Raw genomic sequence first — 26,599 nt, 5'->3', positions numbered from 1 at the left:
GTAAAGAAATACATGAGAGAAATTCTTTTTAAAACACACGAATTTCTTAACTTATGTTAAATTAACTGAAAACAGCTTGCAGCTACTTCATTGGCTTAGGATTTTATTTATGTTAAGTGATGAATTAATATGTTTAATTTCATAATGCGAAGATGTAAGGATGTTAATGTTTAAGTTAAATTTTATAAGAACTGTGATTTGGAAAACCGTTAAGCAATGAAATTCAAGCAAGGGGAAGCGAGGAAGTCACTTAACAACGTTAATAAGTGTAATTTTCAATAAGGCTATGATTTATGTTTGTTTGTCTGTTTATAATGTTGTGAAAACCAATTAAAAAAATTTGAGGGGAAAAAAGAAATACACGTACATGCGATAATTTTTTAAAAAAACACGAATTTCTTCTCCGCCTCAGGCGCCGGCCCCGCCCTTCCCCCCACCCCTCAGAACAACTGTCCCGCGCGTCTCCCAAACTTGCTCCCTTTCCATTTTGCCGCCGCGCGCGCCTGCCCCGTCCCCGCCCCTCCCGCCGCCATTGGCCGCGAGGCGGGCGCCGGCGAGCCGCCATTGGCCGACTCCGAAAGAGGAGCCCGCCTTCCCGCCAGCACGTTCGGGAGTCGCGTGGGGCGAGTCCGGAGGCGGCTGAGGCGGCGCCCAGCCCGAGGCCGCCACTCCTCCTTCCCGGCCCCGTGCGCGCTCCTGCTCGCTCGCTCGTGCACACGGCTCCGCCTTCTTCCTGCCTTCCTCCTCCTTCTCCCGGCCGGGCTTGCTGAAGGGGACGGGCGGGCGAAGGCAGTCGCAGGAGGGACCGCATTCGCCGGGTGGCGGACACCCCACCCCACCCCCGGCTCGGTAAGGGGCGAGAGGGTGTGGAGGGGGGTCAGTCGGTTGAGGGTCTCCTTGAGGGGGTCAGGGCTTGGGAGCGGGGAGGAAGGGGTTAATTGGGGAGGGTTTCCCCACCGAGGGGGCAGCAGGGGTGCTTGGACTTTGGAGGGGGGCGCTGCGCACTGGGAAAGATGGGGTTAAGTTGTGGGGGATGTTTCCTTAGGGAGGGGGCAATTTGGGGAGGGGAGAGGTCGGGGCTTGGGAGGAGCAGCAAAGGGTTAATAGTGGGGGGCCGTGGGGAGGAAGGGGCTAATTGGGGGGTTCCCCACCGAGGGGGCAGCAGGGGTGCTTGGACTTTGGAGGGGGGCGCTACGCACTAGGATGGAAGGGGTTAAGTTGGGGGGGTGCTTCCTTAGGGAGGGGGCAATTTGGGGAGGGGAGAGGTCGGGGCTTGGGAGGAGCAGCAAAGGGTTAATAGTGGGGGGGCGTGGGGAGGAAGGGGTTAAGCGGGCGAGAGGGAAGCAGGAAGGGGCTAAGTTGGGGTGCCTTCAAGGAAGGGGGGAGCATGGAGAGGTGGAGGACAGGGCGGGGCCAATTGGGGGGTCCCTTGGGTGGGGTGGGGAGGCAGGGAGGGTTTGGTTGTGGGGGGGCAGGAGTGTCCCCCCCTCCGGGGGGGCGGGCACTACTTTTTCAGGGACGGGGGCGCGCGAGGTGGTGGGGGGGTTTCCTTGCAGATGCAATGCCTTTCCAACTGGGCAGGGTGCAACTTTGGGGGTGCACTTCTGGGGCAGGGTGTGTGTCTTCTGTGTGGGGCGCGCCATCCCTCCCTTCGTGGGCCCCTGACTTTGAGGTCCGCAGCTGCCAGGCCCCGGAGAGCAAAGCAAGGGCTGGGCATGTGCGCGCCGGGGCGCGAGGTTTTGCCAGGAATCTGCGGCGTGGCGGCGGGAGGCGGACTTCAGCCCGGAGAGCCGGAATGTGGGGAGGTGGGGGTGGGCGGCGGGCAGACCCGAGGAGGGGGATCCGGGCGGGTGGGGCGCAGGAAACCGGGCTGCATGTGCGGGGTGCGCAGAGTGGGGTGCCCTGGGACTCCCCGCCGCGTGCTGCGAGGCAGGGAAGAAAGGAAGCAGGGTGGGTGGGTGGGTGGAGAGGCTAGGGGCTCCGCGGCGGGAATGGGGTTGTCCGGCAGGCGGCTGGCTCTCTGGCTCGGGGTGGGTGTGGACTGTCTGCAGTGCTAGTTGGAAAGTACCCAGGATTTGTGCGCGCGCATGGGAGCGATCGCTGCGAGAGGGAGCATTTCCAATGTGGTGTGGGAGTAACGGTGGGTCACAGTCGGGGTGTGTGTGTGTGTGTGGCCTTGAGCCTCTTGCACCTTCCCCATTTTTTCAAACAAACAAAAGCCCGCCCTGCTGCAGAACCCAAGCATTTTGGGAAAAGGTGGGGTGGGGGGAATTCCTGTTTACGGCGTCCTCCCAAGCGACAGCAGCTCTTGGAAACTTGATAACCTCGCCAGTCCTTTCTCTTGCCCTTTCCCTCATCCTGGGCGTTGGGCCTGAATCCCAGCGTGTATAATGCAGGTCATCTGTGAGAGTCTGGAGTGAAATGATATCAGACTTTGTATTTTAACTGCCTTAAATGTGTGGTCAACTCTTGGTGGCATTGCTAGAAACTTTGCATTTTACTCTTCCAAATGTTTTCCTTTTTCATGTCCCTCCTCCAAAACATACCAACTTAATTTCATTGGCATGTGTTCAGAATTGCAGTTTAGGCTACTCCGCAAGCATTTCATCTTCCCGTATACCAGAATGTTGGCTTGCATGCTATCAGAGTGTCATTTATTTTGTTTTGGGTGCAGTCCTGTAAGGTGGAGGCATTTTGCAAAACTTCACAGAGCAGGAAGGTTTAGAGGGGGTGTTGATCTGCCAGCTAATTAACAGCCTTCTAAGTGGTGGAAGGCAGGGATGGGCTGCAATAATGATAGATGCTAATAGGAACAACAGCAAACTTGCAGAAAGGGGCGTTGGGAGGAACATCTTGACTAAATTAGGAGGACATCTGTCTTGGGAAGATGCCTGAGTTATGTCATCCCAGAGGAAGTGAAAACTGGGCGGGGGAAAGGCATAAAGTTTGAAGGTCTAGAGCATTTGTCCCCAACCTGGTGCCCTCAATATGATTTGGACTACAATTCCCATCATCCCCCAGCCAGGACAACTGTGCTGGCCAGGACATGTTCTGCCAACATTTAAAAGTACCACGTTGGAGGGTGGCAGCTCTGTAGTGCAGAGTGCTGCAAAGAATTCCTGGTTTTCTCCTCCCTTCCCTTCTCAACTGTGTAGCAAGTTCTCAAAGACCTGGATTTCGAGTGAAGCCCTTTGTCTGCTTTGCATCTTGGCTTCTGATCGGAGACTTCTGCCTCTCTCTCTCTCTTCCCCGCCTCCCCCTTCCTGGTTACGTGGTTCCTCATCTGCTGTTGCCTTTCTGCAGCTATGACTGGCTGGTCTCCTTCCCAGCTTTTACAGGGATGGTTCTAGCATTGCATCAGGGGATATTTTGTGCTGTAATCCAGCAACGCAGCCAGGATAAGCGATCGCAGAACCGCTGCTTGAGGGGATGGGTGTGGCGAGCTGCGTGGATGCAGCAGCAGAGGCACGGACGGCCTATACAGTAACTCTGCCCAGTCATCGGCACAAGGGATCTGAGCGGCAAGCTATTTTTATAAACCGGGCCTAGCTTCAAGCTGGGCGCACCGATTTAGAAGGAACAGTTGTCATATTTTAAGTATTAAATGAGTGTGGTATGAGTGCGACGCTGCCTCGGGTAAGTTTAGACATAGGGCCCTGCTGTTCTTGGGTAGGAAGGGGCCTCTTGCTGAACGAATCCGCCCCCCGCCTTCAAGTGCATACCAAGCCTGCCTGCCTGCTTTGTCATTGCCACATTCACTTTTCGCTAGAGAGCCTCTTAAAATTAAAATTCCACAAGGGTAGCTGTGTTTGTCTGAAGCAGTGAAAGGGCGGAGAGCTGTGGTACCTCCACGGCTTAACGGTCTTTAAGGCACTGCAGCGCTTGTGGTCCTGGACCCTGAAACTTCCGTACTCCTCTAACTCTTCTGCTTCGTGGTCCCCCCCTCCCACTATCCCCCAGCTGTCCTCTTGCTTACATTGCTTTCCCAACTCTGCCTCCCCCGTGCATGACACAGAGCTCTCCATTTTGCAGGACTGCTTAAAAGCCAGAGTTTGTAGTGAGTGAGAAGCACCAGAACATACCGAGACAGACAAACTTTTGTTTATAGCAAGGTTTGTAAAGACTTATAATTTGTTCTGGGCCACAGATGCAAAGCATCCCTTTGCTCTTTATTTTCTCTGCAGTGAAGCATTAAAAGCGCATTTTTAAAATCAGGGTTGGATATAGAGTCATCTTGGTTATTTGTTTTTATTTATTTATTTCATAGCCTGTCTCACCTCAAGGGCTTGGGGAGTGTTAACCACAAGTTAAAACGTTCTTCATTCAAGTGGTTGTGTTTTCAGTTGTTGGTATCTGTCTGACTTGGAAGACAATGGAAGAGTGCACCGTTGGGGATAAAGTCAAACCATTGGAGAGTGCTAGTGCCTGCTATGGCTGTAGAGACTGATGCGGGAGAGGCATGTTTTGATGCAGCTGGGACAGAGGAAGGCGCCTGTTTTTTCTGCTACAGGTGTGCCATGGCGTTTCTTCTCTCTGTGCTCTTCGCAGCAGTCATTCCTCCTCTTTATCACCAAGGAAAAAAAGAAAAGAAAAGTTTGTTTCAAGTGTATGTCAATACAATGGGAGAGGGACTAGTTCATGGTGTGGTTGAAGGGAAATGAGAAAAGATTATTTAGATGACAGTCACATAGAGTAAGTGAAAGAGGAACAAAGGGAGAGACCTATGCAGACCTAAAAAAGGTTTATGGAACATAGAGAATCATGGAAGATTGTCACAGATCAGTCTGCAGATTGAAATTCAAGGATATTATTAAATCAGGGTGCAGCTTATTTTGCAGGGCAGGTATGTGGCTCTTGCTGAATTAGCTATGCAGTTTGTCGTCTTGAAAGCCACTTGTGCTCACACAGGGAGGAGAAACAAGGTGGTCAAGAAAAGTAAGTCTGGAATGTCTAGAAGAGGGCGGCAAAAATGGTGAGGGCTTAGAGGAAATCCAAGGAGAAAGAGTTGGGTCTGTTTAGCCCAGATGTGGGGATAATTTAATGTGTGATATGATGACCATTTTCAAATATGTGCATATTCATAGTCACATGCATGTCGGGAGAAAATATGTTTTCTGCTGCTCTAGAGCAGAGGGTCTCGACCAGCAGGTTCAGATTACAAGAAAAAGGATTTCCACCAAAGAACGTCCTGTTGCGTGAGTTACTTGACGGTGGAGTAGACCATCTTTGAAGGAGCCATGCTGTGCTTATTGAGAGGTTTTCTAATGCTTGACCCGATATTGGGGATGCTGTAGCAATGAATTTCCAGCATTGGCAGAGACGAGATGGCAGCATTTGACGAGATGACCTTTGAGGTCTCATTCAGGTTATGTTGGTCTAGTTGCAGCTTTCTGTTCATAGCACTGCTTTTGTGCTATGTGTGGTGTAGTTGTGGTTTTGCTTCTGGATGTGGTTTGATTTAAGTCAAAATACGCTGATGTTAAGCTCTCCTTCCGTTCTTGGGCAGCTCCTGGCCAGATTGGTCAACCTGTGTGTTCCCCTCTCCCCATGATCCCGCCAAACATTGGGCTGCCTCTTCAGCTCAACCATAGTATTGCACAGAAGTTGTCGAAGGTCCTGGATTTGATTTCTGGTATCTCCAGTTAAAATTGCCTTCTGAATAGATCGCACCAGGTTTGTAGATCATACAAAATCAGATTGCCCCCACATATCTCTGCTAATAACTTGCCGCACATTTGGGGCCTCAGAGTGAAAAGAAAAGAGGTTCTATTCCTGTTTATGAAAGTTTACCTGGAGACTATTCTGACTCGCCATAGGTGATCAGTGGCTCTTCATAAGGCTGAGTTAAGAGGATATTGGGTAACAGAAGTCTCTTCCAGACCTTGGAAAGATTCCTGCTTGTCCTGGGCATGCAGTGCTGTGCTCAAAGACACCTGGATCTCCTGCTGCAGAGAAACAACTTGAAATACCTGTAGCCTATGTTGATGTGGCACATGGCATGCCAGCCATTGCCAGAAGTGTTTGCGTACACGAGGCATTAGTAGACCTGTTGCAATTGCTGTTCTGCTGTTGCTATCACTGTATGTTTGGGCCCTTTGTATTCTCTCCTCTAGTAAACAGTTGGCAAGCCTTGTGCTGGTGGCTTGAAGGATTTTACAACCATTTTTAAATGTCTACACTGGCCATTATGGCTCGTGAATGTTCTGTTTATTGCTTCTTTTTGTCACTCCTTGGCAGATTCGTCTTGGGCTCCTGCCTTTGCTTTTATTGTACAGTGTTATTTATGCCCCATGACTTGCCGAATCCAGATCTAATTTAGTTTGTGATTTATGGACGCTTGATTCTCTTCCGATTCATGTCATTGTATTGCCGGTATGTCTGTCCTCCTCCTCCTCCATTGCCACCACCCAGTTCCAACCCAGCAAGTCTATTCAGGACTTCTTCTTTTGAAACGACTCCAATCAGCCGAACCCGATAAACAGAGCGGGGTGGCAACAACCCCCTAATTTCAGAGGTTAATTAGCTGCATGGCATCAGATATGCAATGGAGGCCTTGATAGATCTCTGTGGTCTGTTGATATTCAAGCAGATGGGTGCCTTCAATTTGAAACAACCGTAATTAAGTTTTGGTTAGCCAGGCAGGACTGTCACTGCTCCTGTGTTTACCTTGGCAGCAAACCAAAGGCAGGAATTATTCAATCCATATTGGGAATCTGATTATTGCTGCTAAACAGATGAGTTGATATTACTCCTTAAATCTCTTTATATTTGGATGCTGCCTCCCACGTGGATGGTGGTGGTTTTTCAGAATGAAACCAGAACGCTTGCTGCTCCTGCTCTCTTGGCAACTGCTTCATACCACAGAAAAAGATGTGTAGGACCAGTAGTTAAGGCGTGTGTGCACTCTTTCGAGTTGTGCTTCATCGGGCATAGCGTGTGTCTGGCCTACAGCCAGGCATGAAGGCACCCTTGTTTCTGCTGCAGCAGCCTTTCCCAGCTTGATGGGAGTTGTCATCCAAAACATTTGGAGACAGTGGCGTAGCGTGGGTTGTCAGCACCCGGGGCAAGGCAAGTAATTTGCGCCCCCTAACCCAGGGCAAGGCAAGTAATTTGCACCCCCCGCTGCACTGTCCCTCCCCCAGATAGTCCCTCGCTCTCTCTCCGCACCACACCGCACACCAGCCACCCTCCCCTCCACAGTGGGCGGCGACCCGGCGGCTCGGATCGGATTCGCACAGCCAGCACTGCAGTGAGAGAGAGTGAGTGAGCCAGGTAGGGGCAGAGAGCTGCGAGTGCGAGTGCCCCCCCCCCCGATGTTGCGCCCGGTGCGGCCAGCCCCCCCTGCACCCCCCACGCTACGCCACTGTTTGGAGAGCACAGAGTTGGGGAAGAGCTGGTCTGGAGATTGCCTAGCCTGAATCGGAACACTTTGCAAAGTAGTAGTGACATACTTTTAGTGACATGCTTTTGCTTTGGGGGGGTGATGACAAGCATCTAGGAGTTCTAGGACAGGGGTCAGCAACCTTTTCCAGCAGGGGGCCGGTCCACTGTTCCTCAGACCTTGTGGGGGGCTGACTATATTTGGGGGGGGGGAATGAATGAATTCCTATGCCCCACAAATAACCCAGAGTTGCATTTTAAATATTAGTGCACATTCTACTCATGTAAAAACACGCTGATTCCCGGATCCTCCGTGGGCCAGATTGAGAAGGCGATGGGGCCGTATACCCATGTTCTAGGATAGCTATTTGTTTTCATTTTACATAGCTGCTCAGTGAGAGCTCTTGAGATTCTATTAGGAGCGTACATAGGCAGGATGCAGTTGATGTGCTGAAAGCAGGCAAATTGTAGCCTTCGCATCCAGCCCTTCCACTCTGTTGCAGGAAGTCACGCCTCATGGTGGCAGAGCTTCAGCCGAGTTTAAATGCAGCTCTTCAGAATCCGATGGCTTTATTGGGTCCTGGATCAAAGTCTCGCTTGCCCAAAGTAATTCACTACTCATTTATTACCAATCTCTTTTCAAACACTGGTTTAAACAGATGGGTTTGATAATGCTTCTGGCGCAGTGGAGAATGCTGACAGCTTTCATTTCTGTGATCAACCCTGTACTTAATAGCTGAAGTCTCAAATATTGTGGTTATTTTGGTGGTTACCTTTTTCCTATAGGAAAGCAGATGGGCCTGAGGCCCAAACTCTCCAGCAGGGATGAGGAACATGTGGCTGTGCAAATGATGATCAGCCAGCATGATCAAGGAGTCTGGCAACATCTGAAAGACTACAGGGTCCCACACATCCCAAATTGTCTCTGTCCATCCTAATGAAAAGAAAGCTGTTATGAAATTTCTGCACATGATCTGCGTTTGAGCTGCATTCACAGCACCAGAGCTTGGCCAAGGTGGAAGGCCCAGGGAAGAGCTATCCTTTGAGTGCAGTAAAATTCTAAAATCCTGATAGGAATATGACAGATTTTATGATTTATGCGAAACCACCAATCAGCCTGTGAGTAAATCTGTCAAGGCACATTTAATCAGGCACAGTTGGCACAGCTCTTTGCATTAAAAGAAACCTAATGGCTTTTTACGGGATGTTGGTGCATTGAGTTTGGCTTTTTATGGCTTTAATCAAAAGCCAGGGATGAATAATTAATTGCTGGATATCGAACTTGGGAGTCCAGATGGGAACTCTGACTTGGACTTTTCCTTCATATGTTGACCTGACCAGTCATAGCCTGGATATCCAAATGTGTAAGCATGTTGTCATAGAATACTTTTGAAATAACCATCATGTTTTGTAACAATCTGTTGCTCAGATGACCTGCCGTTCAGATGATCATTGCTGGAAGAAAGAAACACACCCATTTTTTTTGCTTTTAGGTATGGACTCCAAAGATTAGCCTGTCCATATTTGTAGCAGCTCCAAAATAAATAAATAAATGACAATATTTAATTTTAAATGAAGTCCTTGTTCCAAGAAATGATTAGGTGAAAGTGTACGTATTTGTTGCCATGCTGCCCTGTGAGAATAATCTATGAGGAGGAGCAGTCACCAGTAAGAAAAAGAGTTCGGAATAGCCCAGTATAGATGTGGATTGAATCAAGTGACTTTTCTTCTTTAACCTAGCTCAGCGTTGTCCTCTGAACCAGCCAGATGTTTAACTGACAAACAACCACAGTCCATCATTTGAAAAATGTGACACGTGAGCCATCTTGCTCCAAAATGGCAACTAGGCATTCCATTCTGCAACCTTGGTTTAAGGAGTCATTGGGCTCCCAGCTTCTATAACTAAATTTCTAACACTCTGTCGAGTGTGATGTTGCTTCTATAAGCTGGACGGTTCAGTTGGAAAACTGAAGTATTATTTGCTGACGCCCTGTGTTTTGCAGAGAGTGTTCTATTTTTATACTTGTGTGCAACCTTGGAAACCCTTGCAGGTAAGAGGTGGGGTACAAATATTTTAAATAAATTAAAAGGTAGGCTCTCTCCTTTGAATTGGCTTCCTCCCCAGCTGCTGGCACATGGCTTAGCAGCTGAGTGGCAGGAGGGAGGTTTTGGCTCACAGGCACCTTGTGCTGGGCAAGACAAGGCCTTTTTCTGCACATTTTTCTCTGCTTTGCCAGCCTGCAGCTTGGAGTCACGGGGGTGATCTGTGCCCCAAAGTTTGTCCTGTATATATGGTGCTGTGCCTACTCTTCTGTATGCACGTTGGGAGAAATTCCCCCAGGCTTTCGGTGGTAGACTTGGGATTTGATGCGGGGGTGGCTGATGCAAGGATCATACCATGGTAAAAGATTGGCATGCAGAGCAGTAAAGTGAAGTATGTTTGGGGGGTCTTGTGGAACAGCTTGGCTGAACAGAACAGCTTGGGCTTCTTAAAGGTCCCTCGCTGTGAAGGACAGGCTGCATCTGTTGTTGCTACTCAAAGCCAGCCTGCCATGGACGCCAGGGGATGCTCCTCAGCGGAGTGACAGGGTGGAACTCTGGGCTTCAATTGGGAGATAAGCGAAAGTTAAACACAAATTCTACTACCTATACAGCACTCCTCTGGAGTGCTCAGATTGCTTTGCCTACATTAACTGTAACCTAAGGCCCAGCTAAGGCTCAGCTTCATGCTTTAGGCAGTGTTAGAAACTCAGATATATAAGCTAATCACCAAATGCTACCTCAAACCTGGATTATGGTCACCGCAACAGAATGTCTATGCGCCGTTTACCCCCCCAGGTGGGATTTATTTTTATTCATTTCATTTCTATACCGCTTTATATTTTAAAGAGGAAAAAAAAATTCAAAGCTGTTTACAACGCATTAAAAGATCCAATAAAACAATCCAGAATAAAACAAATTCAGGCTTCAAGGAAAATATTTCAGATCCTTCTCTTAAGGGGCATTTTGCTTTCCCCATATTGATTTGCCTGCTCAATTTATAGAGCTGCCCCATAGCAGAGGTTCTCTCGGAAGCCAGTGTAGTGTAGTGGTTAGAGTGTCATACTAGGAGGAACTGGGAGATCTGGGTTCAAATCCCCGCTCAGTCCTGAAGCTCACTGGGTGACCATGGAGTCAGTCCCAGTCTCTTAACCTACCTCACAGGGTTATTGTAGGGATTGACTAATAGATACAGTGGTGCCTCGCAAGACGAAAAGAATCCGTTCCGCGAGTCTTTTCGTCTTGCGAAGCAAGCCCATTAGTGGATTAGCGCTATTAGTGCTATTGGCAGTTTAAGGGCTATTAACGGCTTTTTAAGGCTTAAGGGATTAGCGGTTTAGCTGCTAAAACGCTATTAGCAGCTTAGTGCTTCAGAAAAAGGGGTTTTGGAGCGGAAAAAAACCTCAAAAATTTTCGTCATTTTCGTCTTGCGAAGCAAGCCCATAGGGAAATTTGTCTTGCGAAGCGCCTCTGAAAACGGAAAACCCTTTCGTCTTGCGGGTTTTCTGTCTTGCGAGGCATTCGTCTTGCGGGGCACCACTGTAGATAGATAAATAATTAATTTTTATTCATACCCCACCCACCTGACTGGGTTTTCCCAGCCACTCTGGGCGGCTCCCAATAGAATATTAAAAACATGATAAACTGAGGAGGGAAGTGAACCATGTACTCCTTGGAGAAAAAGTTGGGATATAAATGCAATAAACTCTTCTGATTATCTGCTTAAGAAAGTTGGAGGGGCCAGCCAGGTGGAAAGGTCTTGTCGCCAACCTGGTACCCAGAGATCTCCATGCGGTTGCAATTGGACCTGTGCCAGTCGCAAAATGCGCCTGGCGCCTGGCTAATTTCTAACACTGGCTTTGAGTGACGTTTGAATCAGGGCCTTGTGACCTAGAGCTCTGTCCTCTTAACCAGGACTCTACATGACTGGCCCGGATTCTTCCTTGCTTGGATAGGGGCCCAGAAATTTGTGCAGGTGAAGGAAATAAATTGTGAAGACCTCAACCCTGCGTGGCCTTCAGCTTAAGAGCTCTTACTGACATCTTGTTCCTGTCACGCAAGAAAGCTTTCAGGCTTCCCGTAGGTTTGCTAATGGGGTAGGATGTGTCTGTGGGTAGGAAAGGTCAGCAAAATGAACAGCAAAGTCTGCAGTGATGGGAGGAATTCATTCCTGGCCCTCTGCAGCTCTGAAAGTACCTTATTTAAAGAAAATGCCTGTAAAAAACTTCAAGCCCTTCCTCCAAAATGGCTGCATTCTGCATGAGATCAAGCTAAATATGAATCAGGGTGGATTTGATTTAAACCAAATCGATTTAAATCACTAGTCAGTAAGACTTGATTTAAATCATTTTTTTTTTACAGAAAGACTCATTCTTGCTGGTATCATCTTAATACAGTATTTACAACTAGAGGAAGGTTTCATTTTTGGAATAATAAAATTTCAGAGTAGTTTTTACAGTTATATCAAAAATTACTGATTTGGTTATACTATTAGAAATACATAGATAATTATGAAGTTATTGTGAGGTTTAATAACTGTTTATATTTGGACAACTTTTCTGCTGTACTATATTGGAAGGAGAAAAATAATCATTTCCTTAATAACAATTTAAACAATTTATTTAGCTAAAACAATAACATTATAGCATATGCATCTATGTTTGTTAACTGATGTGGTTAAACAATTTTTTAAAAAACAACAACAGAGATTTAACACACATGAAAACCTAAAAAACAAATCTTTATTTCATGATGAATAGCCTTTGGACTATAATGTAACTTAAATAGAAAACTATCTTTAGAAAGATTTTTTCTCCAAAAGCATTTTATTTTAAAAATGAAATTTAAATTTAAAAAATGATTAAAATAAAAAATATGATTTTTCTTTTAATCTACACTAATATGAATACAGATGCAGTTAGCTCTACCCTTGGTTGGAGGCAGCAAAGCTGAATTATTCTGGTTTTTTTAAAAAAGAAAACAGCTGATTTCTGGCTGAGTTTGAAGTATACATAGAGTAGGTGGCATAAAGGGAGTAGCTCAGGTGTGGCCTTGAATTAGGGTGTGGAGGTAACTTCCACCTGGTGTTGTTGTTTACTAAAATGCTAAAACAGTTTCAAAATAGACAGCTGTATCTGACTAGGTTTGGTGTATAGATCCAGCTGAAATGTACCCAAGGTAGCCGTGTCTATCAATTTCAGTGTGTCTACTCTGAGCAAGGCTACCATTGGATGCCATCCAATACGGGATGAAACAGCTACAATCGTCGAGAACCAGGAAAAGGCAAAGATTGCGTAATAAGCAACAGGTTAAGAGTATACAAAGCAGTTTATCCTGCTCAGAACTTAGGAAGATGGGACACATTTTCACCTGGGCATAAAACGGACTTTGCTGCACTCCACATACTTTAGTCTGCAGCTTCCATCTTTCCCAAGATCCTGGGCACCAGCTTTCGGTTATTAAATGGCTGCGTGCTCGTGACTCCTGGGATTTCCCCAACACTGTTGGTACTTGCTTGTCTCATATTGTTTGCACGGTATTCATATTCAAGTACCTGGTTGCATTTTCTCCATGGAAAACGCATGCAGGGGGGAAGAAAATGAGGACCAACCCAGCTGCAAAAACAAACCAACCACAATGGAGCTGCCTGCAGGCATATTTAATTATTACAGGTTGCCTGTTCTTCTTGGCCTTGCCTTAATTACATTTTAAAATGCAAAGAATATGAGACTGTTGTTTTTAAATAGGATTGTTGTCTGCTTATGTGATGTATACAGAAATTACAGCACTTTCAGCGGACTGCTCAGCTCCCATCAATGGCCCTTTGATTCTCTTTGGGGCTTGTGAAGCCAGAGGCTACTTGTGGCACACAGGGATATGGAATCAGCTGATGGTTGGTGCCTTGAATATTTTGACGCCCACAATAGTCACTTGCGTGAAGCCAGTATGCTGGGGAGGCCATTGCTAGCTGGGCTCTGCTGAACTGGGTGGGTCTAGGCTGAGGAGTCATTGGGCATCTCTGGAGATTTCTAGCTTCAGACAGAGTGCATTAGGGCTGCAATCACAAAGCTGGCCAGCCAGAGCCAGAAACCGAATTTAGGAAAGGGTTTTAATGATATTTCTGAGTCTTAATGCCTCTTTCTGTGCTGTGGCTGCTTTAATAAGATGCATTATTCATCTGGAGTGGGATCTTGGTGGGTGGAAGGGCAGGCTGTCTTTTCTGGCATAGGATTAGGTCATATCTCCAAGACAGTTTTTGTATTGTCTGGGAGGGATGAAGCACTGTTTGTGTTGTGGAATGGACTGGAGCTGCCTCATTTTGCAAAGCAGCTCGTTCAGCTAAATGGAAGTTGTTGATCCTGCAATTCAGCAAGACCAAAAATCTGGTGCAGTGTATGTGAGGCTTTTTTTTCTTTAAAGGAGAACTTTCTTTTTAAGTTGTTTAATGTGGAATAATTTTATTCATTATATGTGTTATTACTATTTTTTAATGCTGCTTGTTACCATGGGGCTGGGAAACCTTTTTCGGCCAAGGGTCGCGGACGGAGAGGGGGGAATGACTCTCGCCTAGACTAAATCCCAGCCACACAGAAGCCAGATGTTTCCTCTGCACCATCCACACCCCAAATCTCTCCCTTCTTCAGGCAAGGAAGATTCAGCATCTTGGTTCCAGGATGCATTAAAAAGGTAAAGGTACCCCTGCCCGTACGGGCCAGTCTTGACAGACTCTAGGGTTGTGCGCCCATCTCACTCAAGAGGCCGGGGGCCAGCGCTGTCCGGAGACACTTCCGGGTCACGTGGCCAGCGTGACATCGCTGCTCTGGCGAGCCAGAGCCGCACACGGAAACGCCGTTTACCTTCCCGCTAGTAAGCGGTCCCTATTTATCTACTTGCACCCGGGGGTGCTTTCGAACTGCTAGGTTGGCAGGCACTGGGACCGAACAACGGGAGCGCACCCCGCCGCGGGGATTCGAACCGCCGACCTTTCGATCGGCAAGCCCTAGGCGCTGAGGCTTTTACCCACAGCGCCACCCGCGTCCCTCTCCAGGATGCATTACAACCTGGCAAAAGCATGCAAGAAAGGTGTGGGGCAGGACTGGTGGGAGGTGTGGCCTGGGGAGAATGAGAGGGGACTGGGGGAGGGCACATTCAGCCCCTGACCTGACGTTTCCTCAAGTGTAGTAATCTTAGTAATACAGACTTAATTTGTCCCTTTTAAGCAAGAGTGGTGATTTATTCCGTTTTTCTTTCATAGTATTGAATCCTTAGATTTGCAGACTCTGTTTGCATGTGGCAGTTGTATCACAGCAACATTTGGAGAGTAACAATCCTGTCCCTGAATTGTGGTTTACCGCAGCATGCGAGCTGGGCTTCTGTTTGTTTAAATGCACAATTCATTTGTTGGGAGTCATTTTCCTGGTTGTCTGTATTGAACTCTTGCCTCTAGGCATGCAAACAGGTTCATTTTGCTGTTTGTTTTTTTGTTATAATCTGTAGGTGACTGTCATAAAGAAGGGTTGGCTGACAGTTAATCACTCCTGTGAAGTGCCCTGCGAGGGTGATGTGCAAAATGCATTACAAGTCGTCACCGTAAATTTCCCCGCAACAAACTTGTCATGTTACCATGTTAAAGGTGGGGGGAACAAAGTTTGCAAGGTCTGATGGCTTCCAATAGAAACTAGGCATTGCTCTCTGCTTTGCCCTGACCTTCAAGGCTTTCGTGAGCATCCTCTGGTCATATGTTGGGTACTTTCAGGTGCAGGTGAGTCCCGGTCTGGGAAGAAGGTGGAATTTAAATAAATATAATAACAGCAACAACAACCACGGCATAGGACCACCGTATCTACGGGACTGCCTCTCCTGCTATGCCCTACGGAGGGCCTTAAGGTCCATAAATAGTAACACCCTAGAGGTCCCGGGCCCTAAGGAAGTCAGATTAGCCTCAACCAGAGCCAGGGCCTTTTCAACACTGGCCCTGGCCTGATGGAACGCTCTGTCTCATGAGACCAGGGCCCTGCAGGATCTGATTTCTTTCCGCAGGGCCTGTAAGACAGAGTCGGTTCTGCCTGGCCTTTGGCTTGGAATCAAATTGATCCCCTCTCCCTCCCCCTCTTCCTTTTCCCTTTCTCCTTCTGTGATGGAACTCCTGTTTGTAGACTTCCCTGGCTTTTTTCTGGCCCACCTAGGACCAGTCTGGATAGTTGTCCTTGGTGAAGACTTGACATTTTCATCCCCCAAAAAGTTTTTGATTTGAGTTCCTACTGAAATGAGGCTGCATTTTAATGTTGTATTTTAATCTTGTTTTTAAGTTGTATTTCAAGCAATTGTTTTTATGCCTCGTGTTAGCTGCCATGAGCCCGGTCTTGGCTGGGGAGGGCAGGGTATAAATAAAATTTAACAACAACAACGAAATGCATTTCCATATGCAGAGACCACTATATGCTTGGGAACAGGTAACAGAGAAGGCTGTTGACTTCATCCACAGAAGCATCTGGCTGTTCCTTGTTGAAAAGGGGAATCCTCTTGTGTAAAACTCCTTGGAATCGGGCGCAGCCAACCTGCTGGCCGGGCAGGGTCATGTGGCAGAGTGGGGAGCGGGGATTACATGTTTTGTCCTGGGGTGACCCTGTTAGTAGCTTGCATTGGTGTAATTGATGAATGACTGGATTTGCCAGCTTTGATATCTGCACTAAGAGCATTTGCAAAGGCTGGCTTACTTGCTTCTCCCTCCAACTTAATTTCAAACTCTGAAATTCGCTTAAGGACAGCCCTACACACCACCGTGGTGTGAGCCCCTGGCAAAGTTTTGCATAACAAACTCCTCCTGTGATGGTGGTGGGAGTTAATTTTCAGGCCCTGATCATCCTAGAGGTGCGTGTGCCCTGAGTGTAGCCTCTGGGGTGCTTTGAATAAACAAGCCACTTGTACATAATTGTGCCGCGTCAACTGAGAGCGTGGCATTGGCGGGTCAATTAAAACGGACCCGCGATCTTGCATTATGTCACTGCTCTGCAGATTTTCAGTATGCATCCATTTGGAAAGAATGTGTAGGTTTTGCAAGCGCTGTGGAATGCCGTTGGTTAACGTTCTTTTGTAAGCCTTACAATGACAGCTTGTGTGCAGCTGAACGCCCAAATCCTGAAGGGAAAAGGGAGTTCCTCCGATATGATAGCAGAAGGAAGCCCAATTTAACCTGTGGGAGACTGAAGAAGGCTGGTGCTGGATGTTGGGAGCTGCAGATACAAGGCCCAAGGGCTCTTGGGGAGCAAGCTTGCTGCGCTGCTGATTATTAACCTACCTCTCAGGATTGTTCTGAGGAAGTGATATCAGTCAGCTGTCAAGCACCTATTTTTATAATGAAGAATACAGCAAAAATGACTGAATGGGTTTGCAAAATTTCCTTTTCCGCCTGCTTTTGTTGTGAAGGCCTGCGTGTGGTGATAGTCCAGTCACAAACATTCCAAAATACTGGCCTACATTATGGGGCTCTTATAAATATATTTTGGCAATCCTACATTGAAGTGCTATATAAATGTACTAAAAATAAGTGCCACTTGAGGATGCCTGGAGAGTGGCAAGAATTGAATATTGCCATTATCCATGTTCTGTACTATGGGCACTCCCCATAGGTGCAGCCACCTGGGCAGACGTTGCCACAGCATTTGGGCTAGTGACCATAATAACTTGTCTTTATCTGAGGCACCTGGGATTTGAATCCCCAACCTCATAGTTCTAAACTTATTAACAATTTTGGGCTAAAATGAGCCATGGCTGCTGGAAGGGGGAAGGGTCTTTTGGATGGACCAGGGCTCCACCTGGAGTCCCCGAGAATGCTTCTAGGAACATAGGAAGCTGCCTTATGCTGAGTCAGACCTTCTGCCCATCTATCTTAGGATCACCTCCAGCTGTTTTGGGACTACATTTCCCATCATCCCTGACCACTGGTCCTGTAAGCTAGGGATGATGGGAGTTGTAGTCCCAAAACAGCTGGAGGGCCACGTTTGGCCACCACTGACCTACACTGACTGGCAGGGTTTTTGACAGCCCTACCTGGAGACACCAGGGATTGAACCTCTGACATTGTGTACGCAGGGCACGTGCTCTGCGACAGAACTGTGGCCCTTTTCTGTTAGTGCCGTGAGAGGGGAAATGGAACTTTGTGCAGCAAGTTTACAGAATTCACCAGCTCACTAGGGCAGCATGGACACTAGAATGGCAAGAGATAAATTATATAAATGAGCATGTGCATCTTATTTATTCCAACAAGCTTTTATACTGGTGTTGCTCTTCAGATATTGGTGCTGGGGTCTGAGTAATTTTTATATGTTCTCCATGCTTTGCTTTCTGTGATAATTTACAGCAGGGGTACGGGCCTGCTGAACCAAAGTGTCCCCATCATCCCTGAGCATTGGCTGTCTTGGGCTGCCAGGAGAGTGACACTATTTGCTAGGTGTGCCGCCTTTGCTATCTCTGCTTCTACAAAGCGCCATGTGGTACCTGTCAGATGACTCAAGGGTAAGGCAGAGTATTTAAAAATGGAAGAATGCCTATCCTTCCACTTAACACCGGATGAACTGGGAAGTACTGGTTTCTTCCGTAGGTTCGCTCTAAGCAGCAAAGGCACCCTGAATTTTGCTCTGAAGAATGCCAGAGGCAGAAGCACTGGTCCAATGCCGTCCCGGCAACCCACTATTTGTGCTTGACCTACTGGATGCCCAGAATCTGCCTCCATCTCTGAGAGGATTATGCAGGAACTTCTTCTATGTGTACATGCCATTCCCCAGTTGTCCATTACTAGAATTCTTACATCACCCTCTGCATTTGATATTGGCTGTTGCTGGAGAAGAGGCAGCTGACTGGGTAAATGGAAGCTCTGTTTTTGAGTTGCAAACCATTGTCTGCTGCAAGACTTCCTCGTATCACTTGTTCTCAGACATCACTTATCACTCCTTCCTCTGTTGGGGGGGTGTGTGTTTGTGTGTGTTAAGTCTGACAAACATGGGAGCAAGTCCCAGTTGGGTTGCAAGCCATTTACTGCGCAGCGAGTGCTTTTCAGCAGCAGACCAGAGTCTCTACCAGCATGTGAATAATTCTGACAGATGTAAAACTGTTTCACAGTGGGTATTAACTGCTGCAGTTTTAACAAACTTAACTCTGGATTTTTTAATATATATATATATACGTTTTTTAAAAAAAAGATTTTTCTTTGGTAACAAAAGTACATACAACATCTATTGTTTCATACAGTTGACTCTAAATTTTAAACTTCTTTCCCCATTTCTGGCATGGTTTTTAAGCTGTCCTGAGCTCCCTTTTGAGAGGACAAAATGAGATAATGACATCTCTTGGCTATTGTGGGGTGCTGGGGACCCTGTCCCTTCAGTGTATGCCCCTTGCCACAAGTTGTCAGTGAATTGATTTGGGGTGGGGGTGAACTGCAAGAAGATCAAACCTCTCCATTCTGAAGGAAATCAGCCCTGAGTGCTCACTGGAAGGACAGATCCTGAAGCTGAGGCTCCAATGCTTTGGCCACCTCATGAGAAGAGAAGACTCCCTGGAAAAGACCCTGAAGTTGGGAAAGATGGAGGGCACAAGGAGAAGGGGATGACGGAGGACGAGATGGTTGGACAGTGTTCTCGAAGCTACCAACATGGCTTTGGCCAAACTGTGGGAGGTAGTGGAAGACAGGAGTTCCTGGCGTGCTCTGGTCCAGGGGGTCACAAAGAGTTGGACACGACTAAATGACTAAACAGTTGTCCCTATCTGTGCTTCATTTGCAGGAGGAGCACAGACTTGCCTTTTAAAGTTGAACCCAATTAAATGAAACGTGGCTTTCCTCATCCCCTAAATTTTAGGCTGAGCCTCCTTTCTTCACAACTCTTGATCCTCTGACTTGTCAAACTTGTCCAAGAGGTGAGCCAAAAGTTAAAACGACCTGATAAGCTTGACAACCACTGGCAAGATGAGGGATCTCTTGGCCACTTAACCTGGACCAAGTGAAAGGGTCATGTAATCAGCAGAGTGGACCTGAAATATTGTTGGCTTGCATACTCAGGAACATGAATTTTTTTGGGGGGAGCGGGGACACTGCTTTTCCCTTGAGTGACAGGACTTCTGTGTTTAGAGACAGTTATATGGCAGTTGACAAAGGCCCAGGAGTCCATTTGATGTGGAAAAAGGAGGGACTTCCAGGCGAGGTGTCCCCATAGTGTTGTGCAAAGTTTCCTGAAAATGCACACACGCATAAGCAGCAAACTAGACTGTGTTTGCCCATAAGAGAACTCCAAAATCCATAGTATGCAAATATCTTTATTAGGCCAACCAAAACATTGCAAAATAGTGTGCAGGCTTCCGAGTTTTCCAGAACTCTTCATCAGGCTATAGTAAACAGTGCAGTACAGTGGAAATAAGGGATGGGAATTAGCCGACATTGAAGTCTACATTTGGTCCCAGCCTTGTAATTTAATGAGGAGCTTTCAGGTGAAGCTGTTGTTGTGCTATGCTGATATAATAATAATAATAATAATAATAATAATAATTATTTATATCCCGCCCTCACCAGCCGAAGCCGGGCTCAGGGCGGCTAACAACAATCAGATAATCAAACAATCAAATAATCCAACATTCTAAAAACATTTCATTATAAAAATTAATTAAAATCAAATTAATGGCAACCGTTAAGCAAAATTCTGTGCAGGTTGCCAGAGGAGGGAGTTAGGCTGGGCCCTGACCAAAGGCCTGGTGGAACAACTCTGTCTTGCAGGCCCTGCGGAAAGATGTCAGGTCCCGCAGGGCCCTGGTCTCTTGTGACAGAGCGTTCCACCAGATTGGAGCTGCAGCCGAGAAAGCCCTGGCTCTAGTTGAGGCCAGCCTAACCTCTCTGAGGCCTGGGACCTTCAGGATGTTTTTATTTGCAGACTGTAGGTTCCTCTGTGGGGCATACCAGGAGAGGCGGTCCCATAGATACGAGGCGGCACCAAAGCTTTACAGGGACGCAGTTGCTTTTGTTATTGGTGTGACTTGGTTTGTTGTACCGATTAATGCTTTACTTATTTGTACAATTATTTGACTGATAAATTGACCAAGGTGGTTTTGGGTTTTGTTTTTTTAATTAGTCAAATGACCTGTCAGGACATATTTTTGTGTCACCATGCATTTTCCTAAACAATAAAGCACCCCTTTATTTACCACTGGAAGGGCTTACTGAAAACCTATTTAGGGGAGTCTTTCCCGGAAGATACAGACGTTTTGTGCAGACGACATTTCACAGGGGAACTGAATCTTGACAGTTTGCTTTCTGTTTCATTCTTAGGAGCATCAGAGCTTGTTAGGATGTGGCTACATAAGAGGGATATCGTTTGCGTTGCCCCATCTGACTGTTTTGTATTAGGATTCAATTTTTGTGAGTGCCCATTCTGTTTTGAGTCAAGCGAGTAGGTGCTGACAGATGAAGGAGGCAGCTGCAAGAATGAGCCATAGACCGGCATCTCATTGAATGAACGCAGACTAAATACTATTCAGGCTTTCTGCTTGTGAATGAGCACTCAAGAATTCACATGTGTGAGGTGCAGCTTGCTCAGTCTTTCAACTGGGTAGCTGCTTACTGCTCAGTTCTTACGGACTGCATATTATTTAATGGGGCAGTTCAGCTGATAGGATGTTTCCTACATTCCTTTTTGGTTCTCATCCATGATGGTCAAGTTCCTCTGTGTTTCTGTGTTATTGCACTAGAATCCTTGCATTGCACATGCCAAAGAATTTCTAGACATACTTGTCCCCTTCCTTTTGAGAGACAAAAACAAAAGCACATTTTTACCAACTGCCCCCACCGCCACTGTGAGCCCTGCCTTCTGTAATACCTTTTGGCAGATGGTACGTCTCGATTAGATCAAATTAGTTCTATTTATGCTGTAGCCTGAACATGAGACACTTTGCCGTAGCACTTGGTGGCATACACTCATGTACACAATTTGACATTGTCTCCATGCCAGTTAACCGTTCTGCCTCACAGGCTCTGACCTATACGGAATCTCTTTTGTCTGCTAAACTTTGGATCTGAGGCTTAGCTGGCTTTCTCCCCCCCCCCCCCCCCGACCCAGTTTGTTCTAATGCGGAACTATTTTTGCAGCTTGATATGCTGACCGAAGACTTTTAACTTCCCAAATCAGAAGCTTCATAGCTGTGTATACTTTGTCTCCCACACATGACTGCGGATGAAATCCTGTGAAATGTTTGGATGGGTAGAATAGCTTTGTGTGTTTCAGGTTCACTGTGTCAGTTGCATCTGCTTAAGATTATTATTCATTTATATGCCACCCATCTGACTGGGTTGCCCCAGCCACTCTGGGCGGCTCCCAATAAAAAATAGTAAAAACGCAATACAACATCAAACACTAAAAAGTAAAAAGTATCAAACACTGAAAAGATGCATTTTCCCTGTATGAGAACAAGGTATTTCTTTCCTAACTACATAATTAGCACCAGGTACTTCTCTGAACCCCATCCCATTCTGATGACCCACCGAAAATAAACATTCCCATCATGCAAACTGCCTTTTGCAAACTTAGCAACTTCTGAACTCTAAAAACCTTAATCCTTCAGCAGTGGTGGTGAGCTGAGCTCAGAAAGGACTAAATAAATGTGAAAATGACTTCCAGTTGCTAATCTGGGTGATGTGTAAATAGGGAGAGCAGATGGCTTTGCAACTATATCCTTCCATTTTACAATAATCCTTAGAGACTGATATTTTTGGCTGGTTGGGTCAGATCTGCAGGTGTGAAGAAAGCAGTTGTGCAGTCCGGCTAGCTAAGCTAATAAAATGTCCGTTTTGTCTGTTTCCTGGTTCTGTAGGAAAAAGCAACCCCATTGTAATATTTGAATAATGTGATCTTAATAGCGAGAAGAAAAGGATCACTAAGGGGTTTTAATAGCTCTTAAGTTCTTCATGCAGATTCTCAGTAATTTTTTCAGCGAGAGAGGCTCAAAGGATCTAAGGTGGTCAGGATAGAAGCTGATCTGTGAATCTGCAGCAGAGGTTAGGTTATTCAGAGATAATACTCTTGGCCACTATGCTACATGTTGAAAAAGACACTGATAATGACAGCCGCCCGTTTGCACTTTGCCTATAATGAGACTATGTGCTCTGCTGAGTCACGGGCAAAGAGAGCAGCAGGGTGGACCGTTTCTACAAAGCAACCATTGCTGCCTGCTTAAGGTGTGCTGCTTCTGGCTTAAGTTAGTTTTAACTTCTTAAAATTAGGGTGTTTAATGTGGCTGGGCATTGAGATGCCTGCTACTTAGCTTTTAGTAATTTTAAATCCCTGCTCAGATCTGTATCTGCAGCCTAGTACTTGCATTAGAATGTAAAACACACACATGGACCAGTGTTAGAAACTCAGATATATAAGTCAGAAGCCAAATGGCTCCTTAAAGCAAGGTTGTCGCCAAAATGGAATGTCTAGTTCCTGTTCTGTAGCAAGATGGCTCTAAAGTCTTGTTTTTCAAATGATATACAGACTGTGATTGATTGTCAGTTAAACATCTGGCTAGTTATGTCAGTTAACCATCTTGAGCTAGATTAAAAAAGAAAAGTCACTTTGATTCAGGGACAGTCCACATATACAGTGGTGCCCCGCAAGACGAATGCCTCGCAAGACGGAAAACCCGCAAGACGAAAGGGTTTTCCGTCTGCGGAGGCGCTTCGCAAGACGAATTTCCCTATGGGCTTGCTTCGCAAGACGAAAATTGACGAAAAAGTTTGAGTTTTTTTTGCTCCAAAACCCCTTTTTCTGAATCGCTAAGCTGCTAAAAGCATTTTAGCAGCAAAACCGCTAATCCCCCAAGGCTTAAAAAGCCGTTTTTAGCCCTTAAAGTGCCAATAGCGCTAATAGCGCTAATCCGTCAATGGGCTTGCTTCGCAAGATGAAAAAACCGCAAGACGAAAAGACTCCCGGAACGGATTCTTTTCGTCTTGCAAGGCACCACTGTATATATTGGCCTATTCCTGCCTCTTTTTCTTAATGGTGACCATTCATAATGTCACAGCTGTGAGCAGGGCAGTGAGGTGGAGTAAGAGAAGACAAGCAACAACAATTAACTATAACATTGTTCCCTGCTCCTGCTCAGACTGCACAGAAAAAGCATTTTGGTTCCTGAAAATCATTCCGATTGTGCAGATAAAATACAGCTGATCGAATTCTATAGGCAACACTGCCATGGTCTTGATGGACCACCTTCCTACTGGTCTAGTCCTTCTTTATTATCTCTCCTCGTCTCTGAAGTAATGCCCATCTCTGTATATTATGCAGAAAGTAGTTTATGTTTGGTGTAAGGTTGGTTTTTTTTATATATGCAAGAAAACCCCCCAAAAACCCCAACTAAGAAAAAAACCCTTTCAGGCGAGAGCCATTCAGGAAAGCACCTGCTTTCCTGGCATAAAGTCTCAAGTTCAATTCCCAGCGTTTCCAGGTTGGGCTTGGAAGGGCTTCTAAAGCCCAGGAGTGCAGCTGTCAGTCAGTGTCAAGCTTAGATGTTTAATGTCGCTAGCAGATGCCTTTATAGTAAGGCCGCTCTCTGCGTTATATCAAAACCCTGAATTTTCTGCCTTCTCAGGTAGTGCTGTTGAGTAGAACGAGGTTGGCAAGTTTGCCAGTATTTTAAAGCATTTCAGGGTCAGGGGGGGAACGAAGCCTGAGAAAGCTGTCTTTTTTTGGGTGGCAAAAATCCTTTTCGAAATATTTCTTCTTGTGGCTTTATAAGACTACAAAATGGAGCCTGCTTCCTGAGGAGAGGCATAACTACTGCTGCTGTTGCTGCTGCTGCTGCTGCTGCTGCAGCAGTTCCTAACAAAAAACTTTTTGATGGAGTTGGCCTTTAAGGATGATCTCATCTCGGTGACCAATCTGAGCAGTATGCAATGCTCCAGCTATTTACTAAGACAAAGGACTGCTGGGCTGCCTAACCACAGAGAGTCCAGCCTGCTGGATTGAGAGCTGTCTGGATAGCAGCACCGGGGCTGCAGGAAGGGCAGATACCGGCAGATAACCTTGGCTAGATTGTGTGGTGAACAGGATTTCCTGGTTAGGAGGGTTAAATGTTTCTCTCTGAAATCCAGAGCTTTCCTGATCCATTTGGAGCATGCCTGGAACATCCAACTGCCGCAATCACAGGTGTAGATAATGTGTTAAATATTACTTCTATTGAATTACACTGAAGGCACACCCCTTTACCCTGGATTTTGACATTTGACATATATACTTTTGAGACCCAGCTGATTTCTGTGATTGTAACTGGCCCTGGGACCTTAGTGTGAAGGGCAGGCGGTAACAACAACTTGTTTGTATGTTCAGAGTTTTAAAGTTGTGCCTGATTTCCCTTTTCTCTTAAGTGGTAAAGTAATAACAGAGCTCCTGAGAATGGGTGAAAAATCCAATATCTATGCTGAGAAAGCCCTTGACTTCTGCAAACCCTGTTTACATTCTTTTGCTTCTTGTTTAACTTGGAAACTAGGAACACACTTTCAGGGTTTTCTCTTTCAGCCTTGAGGGTTAGAAACGTTCCCTAAACGTTGAAATGACTAACCATGAAATCCTTGATTGCTTGTAGTTTTATAGGATTTCATGGGAGAGCACATTTTCCTTTCTCCAAGGTGTGACCCAAGCCAGGTGGATCGTCTCCAGCTTAAGTACCTGGCTGGTGGTGTCAAAAACTGAATGCGTAATTGGAGTGAAAGAAAAGCATATTCTGCACAAGGAGAAAAAAATGGGTACATGTTATTCTTTTAGCTTTCGAAAAGTAGTATCACTACAAAGCAATTCATGAGGACCATGAAGCCATGTCTGTGTTGAAAAGACTTAAATTCACTTAATTATGGACCAAGGAAGGTCAGAGCAGAATCTGCTTGAAACTTGCGAGCTGCATCTTATGGAACCTTTAAAAAATCAAAATGTGATGACGTTTTAGCCAGATGTACTCCCTCCACAGGGACGCGGGTAGCGCTGTGGGTAAAAGCCTCAGCGCCTAGGGCTTGCCGATCGAAAGGTCGGTGGTTCGAATCCCCACGGCGGGGTGCGCTCCCGTTGCTCGGTCCCAGCGCCTGCCAACCTAGCAGTTCGAAAGCACCCCCGGGTGCAAGTAGATAAATAGGGACCGCTTACCGGCGGGAAGGTAAACGGCATTTCCGTGTGCGGCTCTGGCTCGCCAGATGCAGCTTTGTCACGCTGGCCACGTGACCCGGAAGTGTCTCCGGACAGCGCTGGCCCTCGGCCTCTTGAGTGAGATGGGCGCACAACCCTAGAGTCTGTCAAGACTGGCCCGTACGGGCAGGGGTACCTTTACCTTTACCTTTACCTTTACTCCCTCCACATTCTTTCTGTAAGGTAAACCAGGTCACTCAGCTAAACTGATTAGGTCAAATACTTATCTGCTGCTGAGCAGATTCAGATATTGAAGGTTTGTGAAGAACACCCAAGGACTGATACTAGCATCCCAGGAAACTCAGTGTGACCCAGCACCTAGAAACTATCAAATGGCACCAAGCACCTTGGGTTATATTTCAAAGTAAAGGAAAATAACTTTGGCTCTTTCTTATAATCTCTTAAACTTGCTGATTGGATCTTGTGTTCAGTTCCTTAGATCGTGGATGCATTTGATTGGATTCTGCAGTCATGTGCTTCGCATAGCATTGTGACGCACCTATTGCTATCTCTCGCCTTGCTCCGCTTTTGGGCCTCGCTTTGTACTCTGGGTGTATATATACCGGCCCACCGGCTTGATGAATTTTTGGAGAGCTGGACTCCTGCCCATGGAAGCCACCGTGAATTTGCCAGTATTTCAAGTGGCATATGACAGTGTTGCCTTCGTAGCCACAGGCAAACATAGCTGCTGCTCTGGCATGTAGCCTGAGCTCTTGTTGGGCTGTTGCAATGATTAATAACTAATGCTACTTTCACATAATGATTTAGTGGTGATATTTTACATGGAAATATAGTCCTTACAACAGCCCTTTAAGGGAGATATTTGGTGTCCTCATATTTGCATATAGCACCTCTGTAAATGGAGTGGATGGCAGCACAGCACATTTTTAGTACCAGGTCCCTAATAGTGGTAGCTGAGTAACTGTGGTCTGTAGCAAGTGGTCTTTAGTTTTCTATGCAACTTGCACATCAGTTCTCGCTCGCCT

General features: G+C 46.4%; 1 protein-coding gene across 26 annotated transcripts in view; it reads left to right on the top strand.

The window, feature by feature from the left end:
- Positions 1 to 594: 594 nt before the first annotated feature.
- The window catches only part of LOC310660790 (uncharacterized protein), a 225,900-nt gene continuing 199,895 nt past the window's right edge, over positions 595 to 26,599 (top strand). For 11 of the 26 annotated variants that reach the window (XM_083405894.1, XM_083405902.1, XM_083405895.1 and 8 more), the window contains exon 1: positions 595 to 849. The gene's annotated coding sequence lies outside the window, so the exon portion shown is untranslated. Of the gene's footprint in view, positions 850 to 3,409; positions 3,637 to 26,599 lie in introns of those variants that run through there. The other 15 variants (XM_083405903.1, XM_083405892.1, XM_083405887.1 and 12 more) reach the window with 5 other exon arrangements.

Source organism: Podarcis tiliguerta (genome assembly GCF_965153285.1).
Source record: "Podarcis tiliguerta genome assembly, chromosome: 12".
NCBI lineage: Eukaryota > Metazoa > Chordata > Lepidosauria > Squamata > Lacertidae > Podarcis > Podarcis tiliguerta.
The sequence above is the reverse complement of the archived record's forward strand: the minus strand, read 5'-3'. Positions and strand labels throughout refer to the sequence as shown.